The sequence below is a fragment of the Borostomias antarcticus genome, assembly GCF_949987555.1.
Source record: "Borostomias antarcticus genome assembly, chromosome: 20".
Lineage (NCBI taxonomy): Eukaryota > Metazoa > Chordata > Actinopteri > Stomiiformes > Stomiidae > Borostomias > Borostomias antarcticus.
In genome coordinates this window covers 5,139,012-5,153,969 of record NC_140253.1, presented here as the reverse complement: position 1 = coordinate 5,153,969, position 14,958 = coordinate 5,139,012, and positions in this window count along the sequence as shown.

Sequence of the window (14,958 nt, the reverse complement as noted above, 5' to 3'; positions counted from 1 at the left end):
GGTGTTGGCGGTTGAAATCCGTGGGAGAGGTATGGCAGGAATCTGTCTGGTCCGTTCACAAAGCAGTTGTACCGAGCACGCTGGAAAGCGGGCCAGAGTATAATAAAATGTTATGAGTATCGGGGTAATAGTTTGAGGCCAGTAGTGCGGAACCGTACGGCAGCAGCTGTTGGAGGGGAGAGGCTAATACATCGATCCGCTGCCAAGCCACAACCGGGGCGGCGACACAATGCTCGCATTGTACCGAGGCCGCACGCCCCGGGCCGCGGCTCGCCGCGTCGGGCACGTGGTCAGGGAACAGCCGGCGGGGAGAGGGGCGACAGCAGAGGAGGAAGGCAGCCAAGAGACCCCCCACCACCCCGCGCCTCCTACTGCTGAATCCGAAAGGGGCCGTTAACAGAAGCAATTATCCGCCATTAGCCATGGATCATCGTCACATGCCAGGAGGCCCGGTGAAACACTCACAGTCTGGAGTTGCCCCCCCCCCCCCCCCCCTAGCCCAGCCCCCAGCGTAGCCCCCCCCCCCGCTAGCCTAGCCCCCCTCCAGACAATAACCACGCCTGCTCATTTGCACTCGCTGCTGTTTCATAGAGCTGCTTCTGCTCATGTGACAGTCGAGCTGATATATTCTGTGATGCTGCTTTTACAGTGGCGCGGATACATAAAGTATATTCAGAGCGGCTGCGCGGGTGTGTGTGTGTGCGTAGACCTGGTTTTCGTTGTTTTGTGTGTTTGTGTGTGTGTGTGCGTAGACCTGGTTATCGTTGTTTTGTGTGTTTGTGTGTGTGTGTGCGTAGACCTGGTTATCGTTGTTTTGTGTGTTTGTGTGTGTGTGTGCGTAGACCTGGTTATCGTGGTCTGTTGTTTTGTAAGTGAGGCTTGTCGCAGGGAGAGCAGGTAACTAACGTCTAGGAAGCTGGATTCGTTTCGGTCTCTGTCATGTCCGTCCTCCGCCTGAGGCGCAGTGTAGGCCACGTTAACATACGCCCTTGACTGTATCAGACGCTGGGCTCTGAAGCCACTTTCGCTAGTGGTGGTGCACGTTTGTCGTCAAAAGTCCAAGAAAGAGGACTCGACGACGCAACTCTCTGTATCATATTTTCACGTCAGACTTCCCCTAAAAAATGTAATACCACCGACCTACTACTGCCTACCCTGCGCTGTGGAGTTAGCATTAGCATTAGCCTCTAAGGCGCTCTTCACACTTCCGTCTTTCCATACTTCATTCCGTTTCTGCTGACAGCGTAGGCGCTACTCTGACCTCTGGGGGCACACATTAATCCCGGACATCGGGGACTTTTACTACGTCGTCTAACCCGCCGGGGACGGGGGGACTTTTATTGTGAAGCTGTCAGTGTTACTCAGAGAATCAGATCGAGCGGTAAACCATTTTCAGGCGGCCGTCTCCCCCGCCGGCACCCTTATATCCTTGTGTACATGAGGCCTTGTGCGCTAGCCAATAGCAGAGCTCTGAGAACCGGCATGAACCGTTGTATAGGGCATCCCTGGGAAATGGTGCAGAAAATGGCTTCTGTGATTTCTTGTTGCGCCTTCAATGTTTCAGTCAGGCTACCACGCAGCTGTTAATCGCGCGTGTGTGTGTGTGTGTGTGTGTGTGTGTGTGTGTGTGTGTGTGTGTGTGTGTGTGTGATAAACAGGTCCTTATTGAAGAGAGAGAAATCGATGCAGATGATCCATACTTCCTCATTGGGAGCCGGTTATGCTACAGTGCATAACAGGACCGACAGGGACACACACACACTGTACTACAGAGCCTGAACACACACACACACACACACTAGGTCAATCTGGGCAGCCGGGTGTTGGTAAGGGACAAAGGGAGGGAGAGAGAGAGAGAGAGAGAGAGAGAGAGAGAGAGAGAGGGAGAGAGAGAGAGAGAGAGAGAGAGAGAGAGAGAGCGAGAGAGAGAGAGGGAAAGAGAGAGGGAAAGAGAGAGGAAGCGGAGAGGAAAGTCCAAACGGGCGAGAAAAGGGATGTGGGAAGGATCTTTCCCTGGGAGGACCAGAGTACGGATCGATGGGGGGCGCCATGTTGGGAGAAGTGTGAAAACAAATAGAAAAAATATACTGGGCGGTATCGAACCCCTGTCCACAATCAATGGAGGGGGGAGGGGCGGAGACGGTAGACGGCTGAATATAAACAAAACAGTCTCCGGTTTCTGTCCCACCGGTGGGACGGCTGGTGACAAGACAGAGCACAATGGACGACAAGGTCTTCTCCCGGGAGGTCCGCTGCGTCTACAGGACAGGTATGACAGGATGCAAAGCTGACACACTTATCACACACAGACCGGCAAAACCTCACACAGACACATGCACACACACACACACACACCCACTCACCCCATAGGGAATACCAGATACCCAGCTTAATAGACAGCGCAGTCAAATATTCTGCCTATAGTGAAATGTCTCTGAATGTACATTCTTCAGAGGCAGCTTGCTGAAGAGGAGTAGACTAAGTGCTCATGGGAAAACCATCAGTCACAGATGCACTTCGTTGAGAGACTTACACATGGAGACTGCTGCCAACTGACATCTCACGTCGGGCTATTCTATCCATGAAAGAATACTCTTGAAGGTGTATCCGAGTGACAAAGTGTCCTTGTGAGTCCCAGGTACAGTAGTGGTAGCGAGTAGGTGGTTAAACTCCCCCCTGAAAGGAGCGCTAACAGTCCCTCCAAAAGGGACGTCCCTATTGGCTGTTAGCGTGTCCGCCTCACAAGCGGGAGTTTGTGGGTTCGAATCCCGTCCTGGGTAAGCCCTTACCATTGGTTACAAAGACGGTTCTCCTGAACAAAGACCAAGACTAGCCCTGGATTAAAAGTGAAATTAGACTTGGACTAGAGAATTAATCTGAATCTGAGAAACGATCCTATAAGCGATGCACCATCCAAGCCAATTATAAGAGGATAAATACCCTTATAGTCCTAAGATAACGCTGCCACAATGTCACACCCATAAACCGATGTCATCAACCACTGTCACGTGTCAAAATGCCCAATGGGAATCATGATTCCCTATCCTAGGAAATAATCTAATCCCAACATGTTATTTAAACCAGGCTCTGACCACAGGCTACCTGTATAGTCATATCAGACAGCATAATCTTGGCTCTTCGATCCAAGACCTGAACTGAGCACTTGGATTTGGTCCCCGGGCTCCATGATGACTGCTCCTGGAGGAGGACGGCTTGGAATGGGTTAAATGCAGGGGAGAATTTCCACCAGTCGCCCACGAAAGTTGCATGTGTGTGTGTGTGCTGTCTGTCGCCTCATGATGTGTGATCACTGTGTGGAGGAATAAAGACCCCCTGTATTGTATTCTTAAAACAAACTTTAGCTTTTTCACCTCTTTGATTTCCGCTCCTCTTTCGTGTTTGAGTTGGGATCAGGTCTTACTGACCAACGAAGCATGTGTTTCAGCCTGAACACTTGACTTTTGACACATCTGTGACCCAGCAGAGACCCACCCCCCTGGGACCCCCTCCTCGCCTGTCTGTCACTTCAACTAGCGCTGCCTCAAGATGACTGACTGGGAAGTTGTTTTTTCGGGGGACCCAACTAAACGTTTTTCCTTCAAGTTCAAGACTCACACACCACGCTCGAATTCAAGTTAGCCTGTGGGACCAGCTTGCAATAACTGCACTATAAGCGTGTCACTGACGAGGACACTTCATGGAGATGTAGCCTACGGGCCTAATCCTAGTTGCGACAGTAACACGTGCTGACAGAATTGCTTGCATGATTGGTAGGAAATGGATAGGTTTTCAGTACAGAGTAGCCTAAAAAATCGAAATGCATCGAATACAATCAGCAGAATGGTGTAACCGAATGGGATCACATCACAATTAAATCACATCAAGATATCACTGTCCCTGAGCCGAATTAGGCCAGTGGAGATATGCATTGAGTCACCTTTTAAAACCAATGATGTCGATTGACAACTCGAATCGCTAAGGTGTCCGTAATCAATATTTGGCTATGCCGATTGCAACATGCGTACAGAATTAATTCGTCTTTGGGTGTAAGGACGAGCGGCAGAGCAAAACCACCGCATCCGAATATGAATATGAATAGAAAGAGCAGAGAATGATGTTTACGCAAGAGAATGAATGCAACAACAAATATTTCAATCGAATAGTGCACAGATGACAAGGCGTGTTGCACTCTATTGGGAATTAGGCTACTTGAGTGGCCGACCGCCTCGCATTCAGCATGCCCTGGATATTCTTCCATCTTCCACCGCGCACAGGCGGTTAACGGTGTTGCTGCTGGATCCGACTTGATTTATTTGCAGCCATCGCGCATTGTTCTACCGATGCATGCACACACACATAGCCTGCAGATGAATGCCACCCCCCCCCCAAAAAAAAAGACGAATACAGTAACTGAAAAAGAAGCGCCTCACCTCGCAATTTTCTCCCCATTTTCCGCTCGAGTCAAGGAACCGCTCCAGCTTCCATTGACGTCACGCGCGCCTCACTCTGCAGCAGAATACAGTAGGCATGCATGCGGGCAGAGGAGGAGGAGGAGAGAGAGGGGAGAGAGAAGGCTGGCGTTACCTCCTCATTTAGATATTTCTGCCAGGAGAAAACGAAACGCATTGCCCTCTTCTGAAGTGTACATACCTGGATGGTTCGTCACGAGCTGTCAACGCGGTGAAACAGCACTGTGTGGATCACATACGCGCGCGCACGCACGCAAACACACGCGCGCACGCATGCACACTCCCTCAATAGGCACGCACGCTCACACACGCACGCTCACACACGCACGCACGCACACACGCACACACACACACACACACACACACACACACACACACACACACAGCACTAGGCCTACTTCAAATGCATAGAAGAATAGCCTACATCAATCCACCCAGCAGTGATGTTAATCGATCACGTTGGCTCGAGCATTTCACACTGTATGTTTCATCGTCTAATCAATCCACAATCCATGCAGTCAATGAATCAGTCCATCAAGCCTTGGTGTTGTAACCAAATCAGGAATCTAACAATGCTTTGAGTCTTCACTGTGGAGTGAGTGTCTCCAGTGGGTGTAGGCCTACTTAGGTGTGCCTGCATGTCTGTGTGTGTGTGTGTGTGTGTGTGTGTGTGTGTGTGTGTGTGTGTGTGTGTGTGTGTGTGTGTGCGTAACCGTCGTACTCTTCTCTGCATTGTGTTCAACAGTTTGATCGTTCAACAAGCTCTTCTGTTTGTGAGGTGGAGATGCTGACAGTTGCGCCAATAGGGGCGTCCTTCTTGGAGGCATTGTCAGTGCTCCCTTTGGGTGTTTCACCAGCTACTCCGCGTTTATAATAGAATAGAATAGAATGTCTTTATTGTCATTGTACCAAGGTACAACGAAATTAAAATAGGCTCAATTTAGGTGCGCAGGACGTTTCACTTGGTTATGCGTGCGTGTGTTCGACTGTCCAAGCCTGCGTGCGTGGTCCATAATTGCATGAAAAGTGACCTGTGAGACCAGTCAAACCACTACAATATCATGTAGGCCTAGTAAAGGAGGTCCGATATGCTGGTCTAACATGAAGGAATAGGTGAGAGATTGTTTCGAACACGTGTATCGGGTCACTCATTTTAGATCAGCGATCTCTAAAGAAAACCCATGGCACACCCGGCAGGTTCTGGCGGCAGTGTGTCGAATATAGAGTCTATCTTTATTCCTACTGTAGGCAAGGAGATATGCTTTGACCAACGTATCTGAGCAAAACCAAGCTGAGCAAATACATCTAAGTTTGTGGAAGCGCCTTTCCAATAGGCTCAGTCAGTTCTTAGAGGAGGAAGGAAGGATTTTGTGAGTGTTCGAATGGGACCCTCGTGAACCATTGTATTTTCATGATGCAGTTGTCCACTGAGAGTTTGCGATTCAGAAATCTTTGTTTCCTCAACATTAGAGTAATTTCTTTCAACAGCATTATGGATGCATTGTAGGCTACTGTCTCCATCCTGTCCTGTGAGACACAGGTATAGGTCTGTGTGCGTGCATGTAAATGGACATTGGAGATTTTAGTTGTCAGTGTGACTTTTCATAAGGGTATAAAACCGCCACCTTGTGGCCAAATAAGGAAACTGCTGTGACCCTCTCTGCTATCCTCTTATGAGTAAAGTGGCTCCGCCCACTCCTCAGGTGTGTACAGTAGGCTACATAGGCCCTACTGTATGTACATTAGTGCAAGTGAATACCATATAGAGCAATTACATTATATCAAATTGATCATGTGACAGATGTATGGTCCAATAAAAGCATCTCACGTGACATGTCGTTTCTGATGTACAGATGTAATGTACGTTGGTGTACAGTCCTCTTCCTTGAACAAATTGTAGGCTATATTTAACCTTGATAACCTGCAATATAAACATGCTGAATGCTTTCAAATGATGTATGAAGCCCCATCACTTGATATTAAGAAGAAGAAGAAGAATAAACCCTGATATTGGCATAGCCTACTGAATCTTAATGGTTTGAACTACTTTCATGAAGAGGATGTCCTACATACAGTATTCCCCCAGAGATGTCGACGACAGACAGATTTAGGTCCCCCACCTTCCATCCATGCTACTCATTCATGTTTGACAGACACGTCCATTGTGGGTAATTACAAAGAAGTGAACCCTCATTGTCTTGTGATTGGTTGAGACGGAGACATGCTGCGCTCTGGTTTTGTCGCCACCACACAGATAGGCTAGCCCCCCACCACCACCATCATCGTTGGCTTAGCAACCATAACACGTCTGACATTTCTGCACAATGAAGTCATTTTAGCAGTTTTTTTTTTTTTTACGTTGGCCTTGTGGTTGTGAAAGAGGGATGAGAAAGGGAGGGAGAGGGAGTTAGAGAGGGATGACAAGATTGAGAGACGAGTTCTGTTGTCTCGCCGTTTCTTTGACCCTCGACACTGGCGTGTGTCATACGAGGAGCCTTTTGTGCCGAGGACAACTAAGTGATGTCAGTTAGTGACATGGGATTCGGAGGCAAGCAACCGGCAGTAGTCATGGCGATTGAGCAGAAAAAATGATCTGAAGGAAAAGAAAGCAGAGAATGTATTTTTTTACATATTTTTCATAATCATTTCTCCCCAGTGTACAGTAGTTGCTATGTCATAGAAGCCAGATAACTTAGCCTATTGGTCTGGGTCAAGCTAATTAACATGAGGTCAAAAGGTCAAGTCACAAAGTTCACCATGGTTCAATTTATGATTGTAGGCTATGGGTAATCTATATAGATCTCGGGGGATGTCAACTTGTTATTGTGAAATCCCAAAATCAGAGGATAAAAGTTCCTACCGTTGGTTGATGCTTATGACCACCAGGGGGTGCCATCTATCAATACACGCATGAGGATTCAAGGCTCTTTATCTAACACATAAAAGAGCAAGTCTCTGTCCTCTCTGTCCATCTATCTGCATTTTCCTCGGACACCATCGGCCTCACAGTGTTCATATTCGGCACGGGTATCCACAGGGGTACCAGGCAGACAGTGACATGGCCGGATTTTTAATTAACTTACGTTTTGTCTAATTTTAACCCAAAAAAAGCTGCTCCGGAGGCAAAGTGCTTGAGCCATGCCTGGGGACCAATCCAAGTGCTCCTCTCCGTCTTCGCCAGGGACGGACAGCGTTAGCAATCTGTTCTTCTGCATCTGCATATTTTACGTATTGGGTTCTTTATGGGGGAAACCCTTGCAAACACAGGGAGAACACGCAAACCCCACACAGAAAGGCCTGGGAGGTACCCCACTGGGTACTTGACAACCCTAAGGAGAACACACCAGTGCACCAGCGCCCCAAGCAGGATTCTAACCCAGGACCTTCTTGCTGTGAGGCGGCAGTGCTACACACCGTGCAGATCAATCATCCCCATAACCCAGATTTCATATGCAGTCTTAGAGGATTGTTAGATCGTATGTAGCCTATAGCACTATGAGTGTAGCAGGAGTGGTCTGGAAGTGTTTCAGCCTCATACGGAACATGGGAATAGTGAAAGATGTTTGGGTTCCCTCCATCTATCTACCTACGGTAGAGGCCATTGTAAAATGCTTTGAGTGCCGCTAAGGTGGAAAAGTGCTATATAAGTGCAGTCCATTTACCATTTACCATCTATGCCAAAAGTTGCCGATTTAAATCCCATCGCTGACACAAGCGGTGAAGTCTAATGTTTGTGATTTGCGAGTATAGACAAAATTATTTGCACCCTCTATGAAATACCACAAATCTAAATAAACAATTATATCAGGCTTGGCCTGAGCTAAATTGGTATGCACAGAACCCGTGTCTATCATTACGAAGCCTTTCATCTGTAATTTATCCAATTTCACCCACTTAATGTGAATAATTGGTACTTGAGGTAATAAGGCTGTGTTCAGGTTGACTTTGTTGTTTTGATGTTCTGCCCCCATCGGTGCCAATATCAAAGAGAGAGCAGCAAAAACAGACACTACCGAACACTTATTTTTAAAACATTTTGTTGCATATGTGTCAAACCGCCCCAACAGTTACAGTATGGCTTTTCCTTTGTGGCACCTTGAATGTTTTGGCCCTGTATTGAGCTGAGCTGTGAAGGTTCCTTTCTAGTAATCCCAGCTTCTGTCTGCTGTTACAAAAGGCTTACATGTCTGTAAAAATACCTCTAAATACCTAATCCAATATTTCTACTATTATACTCTCTACATCACATCACATGCCATCAATGCCTCAGTCTATCAATCTGTATCAATAGAACTGGTGTGTCAATGTAGACAAAGCTCACTAATTGCTACCGGCTCAAAACAAATTAGTCTATATGGCTACACTCCCCGTGTAGAAAAACATATGGGTCTGATAAGCTATAAGCACCCTCCATCATGTATCACAATGACAGCTATTATACAGACCTCTCTCCGTTCTTCGCTTGAGCCATAGACGTTGCCATAGTAACAGGAGTATGTCTTATCAAGTATCCCTCTTATGATTTATTTATTTATTTATTTTCATTTCCAGTGGAACTTATTTGGGCTGTTTCAGTGTAGGTATGACAACAGGGTGTTGAGCCTTCGCATTCATTTGCATGTTAATAGTTTCAACAGCCATTGTGTTAGTTTAACCCAGAGCAGGGGCTTCGTCAAGCTGATGTCACATTACCTTGAATTAAGCTATATATAGAGGCTTTTATGTAAATGGTGTAAAGCTCTCAAAATCTATTAATAGGAGTCATTCAGATGAAAGCAGGTACTGATGGCCACACATTTGTTTTCTTTATCATTCTACTTCTATAGTGATAGAAATGGTGTTGCGACCATGTAGCCCTAGTTAATAACAGTCCCTAATCTACTAATTGCTCTTGAGTGAATCTGCACTTACACTTACAACGAGAAAAACAAACTGGAAAAGGTGCAGGCTCTAACATACCCGACCTGAAATTCCAGTGTAGTGCACTGGAAGCAGTGATAAAATGTTGTCATTTTGTGGCGCAGATATTACTAGGTAGCATATTTCTTCACACAAGCCCGATGTGTCCACCACACATAGGCTATTCTGTAACTACTGTAGCACTATACTGCATACTAGGCGGTGGCCTAGTAGATAGTTGCCAGTAATGCAGCTAGGCCTACATTGGATTACAAAAGGAGAACCAGAATGTTTTTACATGTGTGTATTTGTGAGGTACAGGTACATTGCACACAATCTCACAGTTTGATACTAGATCCACGGCAGTAGAAGCAATACGGTCAGATAAACTAGCTGCCGCGTGCGTATTCCGTAGCCACGACGAGCCTTTGTTCTCCGCAGACGGCTTCGGTGTCCGTCTGCCTGTGGCTCGCCAGGCGGCCGAACGCGAGGCGCGGAGACACGACCACGAGGTTCCGCCGGTGTTTGAACTCTTTAGTCGCTCTGTAGCCCCGCTCCCCGCTGCAAACCCGCGCTTCCCCCCTCGTTGAATATAATGAGCGGCGTTTGATGTGGCGCCACTGAAGCCGGTAATGACAGGAGCGCGCCGCTTAGGCGACGACATGAAAGCTCTTCAGTCCGTCCGCGTGGGGGAAGCGGCGGCCATTACGGATCAGGACGGAGCCGACGTGGAGGCCGGCGGACTCTGTAATGAGGGAGGGGTGAATAGGGGTGGAGGAAAACGTTGAGAACGTGACCCTTTTAACCTTCTCGGAGGCTGGGGAGGGGTGGAGCCCCTGCACCCCAGTGACGTAATAGAACAGAGCCACGGAATGGAGTGTGTGGTCAAGGGGATATAGGATATTGGGACTACAACTGTGTGCACTGCACATATTGGAGTGGTTTATTGAGCCTGTCTGTTGTTTTTCGAGATATGCTATGTAGAACACAGGCTTGGTGTGAACATGGTGATTTAATACAGGTTCCAAATATAATCCTCCCATCAAACGTCACACGCATGAAAGAAAATTTCTGAACAACTACACACCACACATAAAACTGCACAGCCACAAACATGACAGACTCTGACATGACTCGGAGTGACAACATTGTCTTTAATTGTTTCACTATTGTCTTTCTTCAGCTTATTCTTCTCGCTTCGACAACATTCACACCCCTCCCACCGCCTCCGAACGGCGTGATAGAATGACAAGTCCGTAAGCGATCTCGCCTCGCGAAGGAACAGGAAACAAACGCGTCCATCTGTTGTCATATCGATCTTCCAGCTCCCGTTCTCATCCCTTGCACGCACGAGACGTGGCGCTTCTCGCCTCGAAGCGAAACGGAGGCAAGTGAATGGAGCCGGGGGAGGGGGGGGAATTAAGGCGCCGGCGGTGATGGGGTTAATGGTTAGCCAGCCCTAGTTCTTGGGGGGGAGGGGTGATCCATCACCCAGGTAGCAGGCCGGGCAGCCAGCCCCGGTGTGCTGCGCCAAGTTAATGGTTACACACAGCCTCCTGCAGCCGGCGGCCATTTTGCTTCCGTAACAATGTAGGCCACGCCTCAGCCCAGGCGCTGTCCGTCTCCCTTCACCGGGCAGAGGCGGGTTTATTAACGGTTTACGGCGCCAAGGACGGATCAATCAGGGATTGTTGGTGGGGGCCACGGATGCCCAAATACCCACACAGGAGGGGGGCTATGAGGGAGCTCCATGACACCGCCTGGACACCCCACCGATAGCTTAATGTCAACAGGAAGTAGGGCCGGTGGCAGCCGACAGCTGATTGACGGCGAGACGAGCGACGTCCCTCCTGCGGTTTCCGCCCTCGCTTAGGCGGCGGCGGCGCTGCGGATCCCTCCGACGCCGTGAAAATGGGAAAATCTTTCAAGAGCGTCCTTTCCTTGGAGCGCGGACCTTGCTCCTTGCACGGCCGCGGAGACAAAGAAACTCCAACAACTCTCGGTCAATCTTTACTCGTTGGACAACGGTCCTATTCACTTTGGAACACAATGATCTCTATAGGACAACGGTCCTATTCACTTTGGAACACAATGATCTCTATAGCACGCGCAAACCTCAATCCAAGACCCACGTTCAGCCCTATTCAGCTGTTCCAGAAGGTCGCCTCCGTTTCTTTCCGCGCGGATATTTGTTTTCATGAAAAAGAAAGGGCCTCATGCGACACAGACAGAGACCCCCCCCCCACCGCCACACACACACACACACACACACACACGCACAGCTAACAGATTCCATCCCCGGCCTGCCTGTGTCTCTGCCCCGATTCACCTTTTCTCGTTCTGCGCCTGACTCGCATCCATAAACTCCTGAGCCGCTGAAGCAATTACCAGCGGCTGGCGTGTTCGCTGGCTTTGTCACGCCGTCCCTGGCAGCGCTGCTGAGGGGGGAGTTGACGTGGGGGGGGGGGCTACACAAGAGATCGTTTTGATTTACAAATCAGCACTGGTCCCAGGAATACCTATGAAAAGCCCGTTTAGAGACAAAAGCGTCAGAGGGGGCTGGATACAGTGTCTTTAGGCCTCAGACACTCCTGGGGGGAGGGGGTGGGGGGGGGGGTTGTGATCGCAGACAGCTTCAGAAGCCGGAAGGGGGGGAGTGGCGGTCACACGAGCCGAGGTGTGATAACATAGGGTTTGTCCCAATTCAAGGGTTGCATCCTATCTAGGCCGGATTTGAAGGCTGAATTGGGAAGTGCTGTCCCAATTCATTCAGCCTACGAAGAGTCCTCTGAATGCAGCCCACAAATGCGGCCTACTTTTGACGAATTTGAAGGATACAACTGATGGATCCTTCGCGGCCTCCCTCCCAGAATGCGTTTCGGTCCGGTACAGTCATTCCTGTACCAGCCGCCATTGCTCGGATTTTAAAACGTGTTTAAACCTCTTTGATGTTAATATTATTAGGTTTTAATAAAATGTCATGCCTGATAGTACCACCATAGAATCCCAATATGTGGAAACTTTATCCAAATTACGCCTGTATCTACGAGTTTAGATAGACGATTTAGATAGGCATTTTCTGTGGTGTTTCCATAACAACAGGACAGGTCACGCTAAGTTACCTCAGGACAGGTCGCGCTACCGGCACGCGTTGCGCTTGGCACGCGCTTGGGGCTGCCTAGGCAACAAAATGACGAGTTGGGAATCCTCCGTAGGCTAGACCGTCCCATTTCACAAATCGTTTACATCCGGCCTCCCTGGCCTGAAGGACGTGACCTACGTAGACCGCGTAGGCTGCGACCTAGGTACTGTAGGATGCAACCCTTGAATTGGGACAGACCCATTGTCACTCTCTCCTGACCCCCCCCAACACCCCCCAACACCCACACACACCAGTCCCCTTGCACCCCCACCCCTTGTGAAAGTGACAATCCATCACCAGCCAAAGGCCAAGACAGATGGAGGGAGGGTTGGATGGATGGAGGTTTGGGGGGAGGGATGTAGGGAGGGAGGGCTGGATGGATGGAGGTTTGGGGGAGGGAGGGAGGGAGGGAGGGCTGGATGGATGGAGGTTTGGGGGGAGGGATGGAGGGAGGGAGGGCTGGATGGATGGAGGTTTGGGGGGAGGGATGGAGGGAGGGATGGCTGAATGGAGGGAGGCTCTACCGTAGTCAGCCAAGCACCTAGAGGCAAGGACAGGTGGTTGGGGTGGGGGGTTAGGGTGACATAATGTTGCGCACGTCCTCGCTGTAAAAAGGCTGTGAATTACTAATTAAAATATGACAGATATTAGAACATTACAGATATCGATACAGAACGCGAGACACGTACAAATAAATTCGGCTAAACCCTAAATTCCCTTGAGAACGGTCACAAATCACTGATTACCGGCGTGCGTATCGCCGTCACGGATTAGACCGGCACGAAGCAGGGGCCTGACACGACTGCTAAGTAAGCAACTCTGCTGGGCCACATCTGCAGTAGCAACAGCCGTAGAGAGTGGTAGTTACGCTTTGCACACTGTACATGTCGAGCGGCTCAGATATAATGCGCAGCCGACTGATCTTGACGGTTCACAAGGAAAGCGAGGAGCGGAGGGGGCCGCGCATGCGCGAGGGTGCATACGGTGGGCGCCCGAGCGGGCTCTCGCTCTGCCCACTCGCTTTGCCCTCGTCTTTACGTCGCGTGAAGGCTCTTCTCAGAGGCTCCCTCTGCATCTCGCCTGTGACAGAGGGGGAAGCGTACAGTACGTGTGTTTTGCACATGCGGGGCGCACGGGAGTGTGCAATCTCACGCACGCGGGTTCTTGAATGCCAAAAAAGTAGAAACTCACATGCAAATAAACACACAATCACACGTGTGCGCGCACACACACACACACACATACACACACACAGCAGTACGACAAGCAGACGTGTGTGAGGGGGGGACATCTCTGAATTCGAGCACCGGTATTTTCAATGGATGCAGACGCACGCACATACAAACACACCCACCCCCACACACGCACGCACGCACACACACATACACTCATGCACACACACGCACATACAAACACACCCACCCCCGCACGCACGCACGCACACACACACACACACATTCTCTCTCGCCGTCTCTCTCTGCCTCTCCCTCTCAAACTCACACAAGCCGACACGCCGAACCTTCGCCCCTTAGTGGATGTCTTTTTTTCCCCCTTCTCTCTCCTCCTGGGCGCCGCCTCGCCGTGGGTGAGGCATCGTTAGTGGAAAGTGCCAGAGCTTGGCCACAGTACGTCTCCCGTTCCCGAGACGCGGCCTGCTCTCCCCTCCGACACAGCCGTCAAAGACACGGCTCATTACTAGCGGCTGCAAATGTCAAAACTCTAAAGGGAGTCACTCACAGCCCTGCTGGACGCATGGTGACACTACGGACTTAGGGGGTGGGGGGGGGGGTTGTATTTTTAATTTTTAATCATGAAGTCTGAACATTTCCAATCGGTTTTTCAGTAAATGCAGTGTTGTTCTGTGCGAGGGGACACTGCGATCCGTGTGCATCCGTGTTTGACTGCAATTGTTTTCACGTGTTGCGGGACATGCCAAGTCAGGGGATGTCATGTCATGACTGAACCACATGCGGATGTAGGGGAGACCGGGGGCAATTGTAACAAGGGGCAATTGTAACATCTCAAATTACACCAATCAGAAATGAGATAGAACCAGGGAACTCAGTATGCACATGCTCTGTGATGATCCCTCTCTGCCTGCCAAAGAACAGATTGATATCTCATACTTAGCAAAGTTTTTCTGTCAAGATTCATTTTTGAGGTATGAAAGTAAATATTTTCAACTACAGTATTTTCCTCATAGTGTCTTAACCTTTAATAGCTATGAATTTAAATCTGTTTAGTTTTGATGACTGTTATGTTGTCTGTTGACATATGATATTTTTGTTAGCTCTGTTGTTTCTACTGTAGCTACCAGGGTAGCTTGTGTCATGGGTGGTACAGTTGGGGGCAATTGTAACGCTGTTAGCTAGCTTATGTCATGTGTGGCATCAAAATTCTAAATAGTCAGAAAAGTGTTGTGTTCAGTTTAAATGTTTATATACAAAT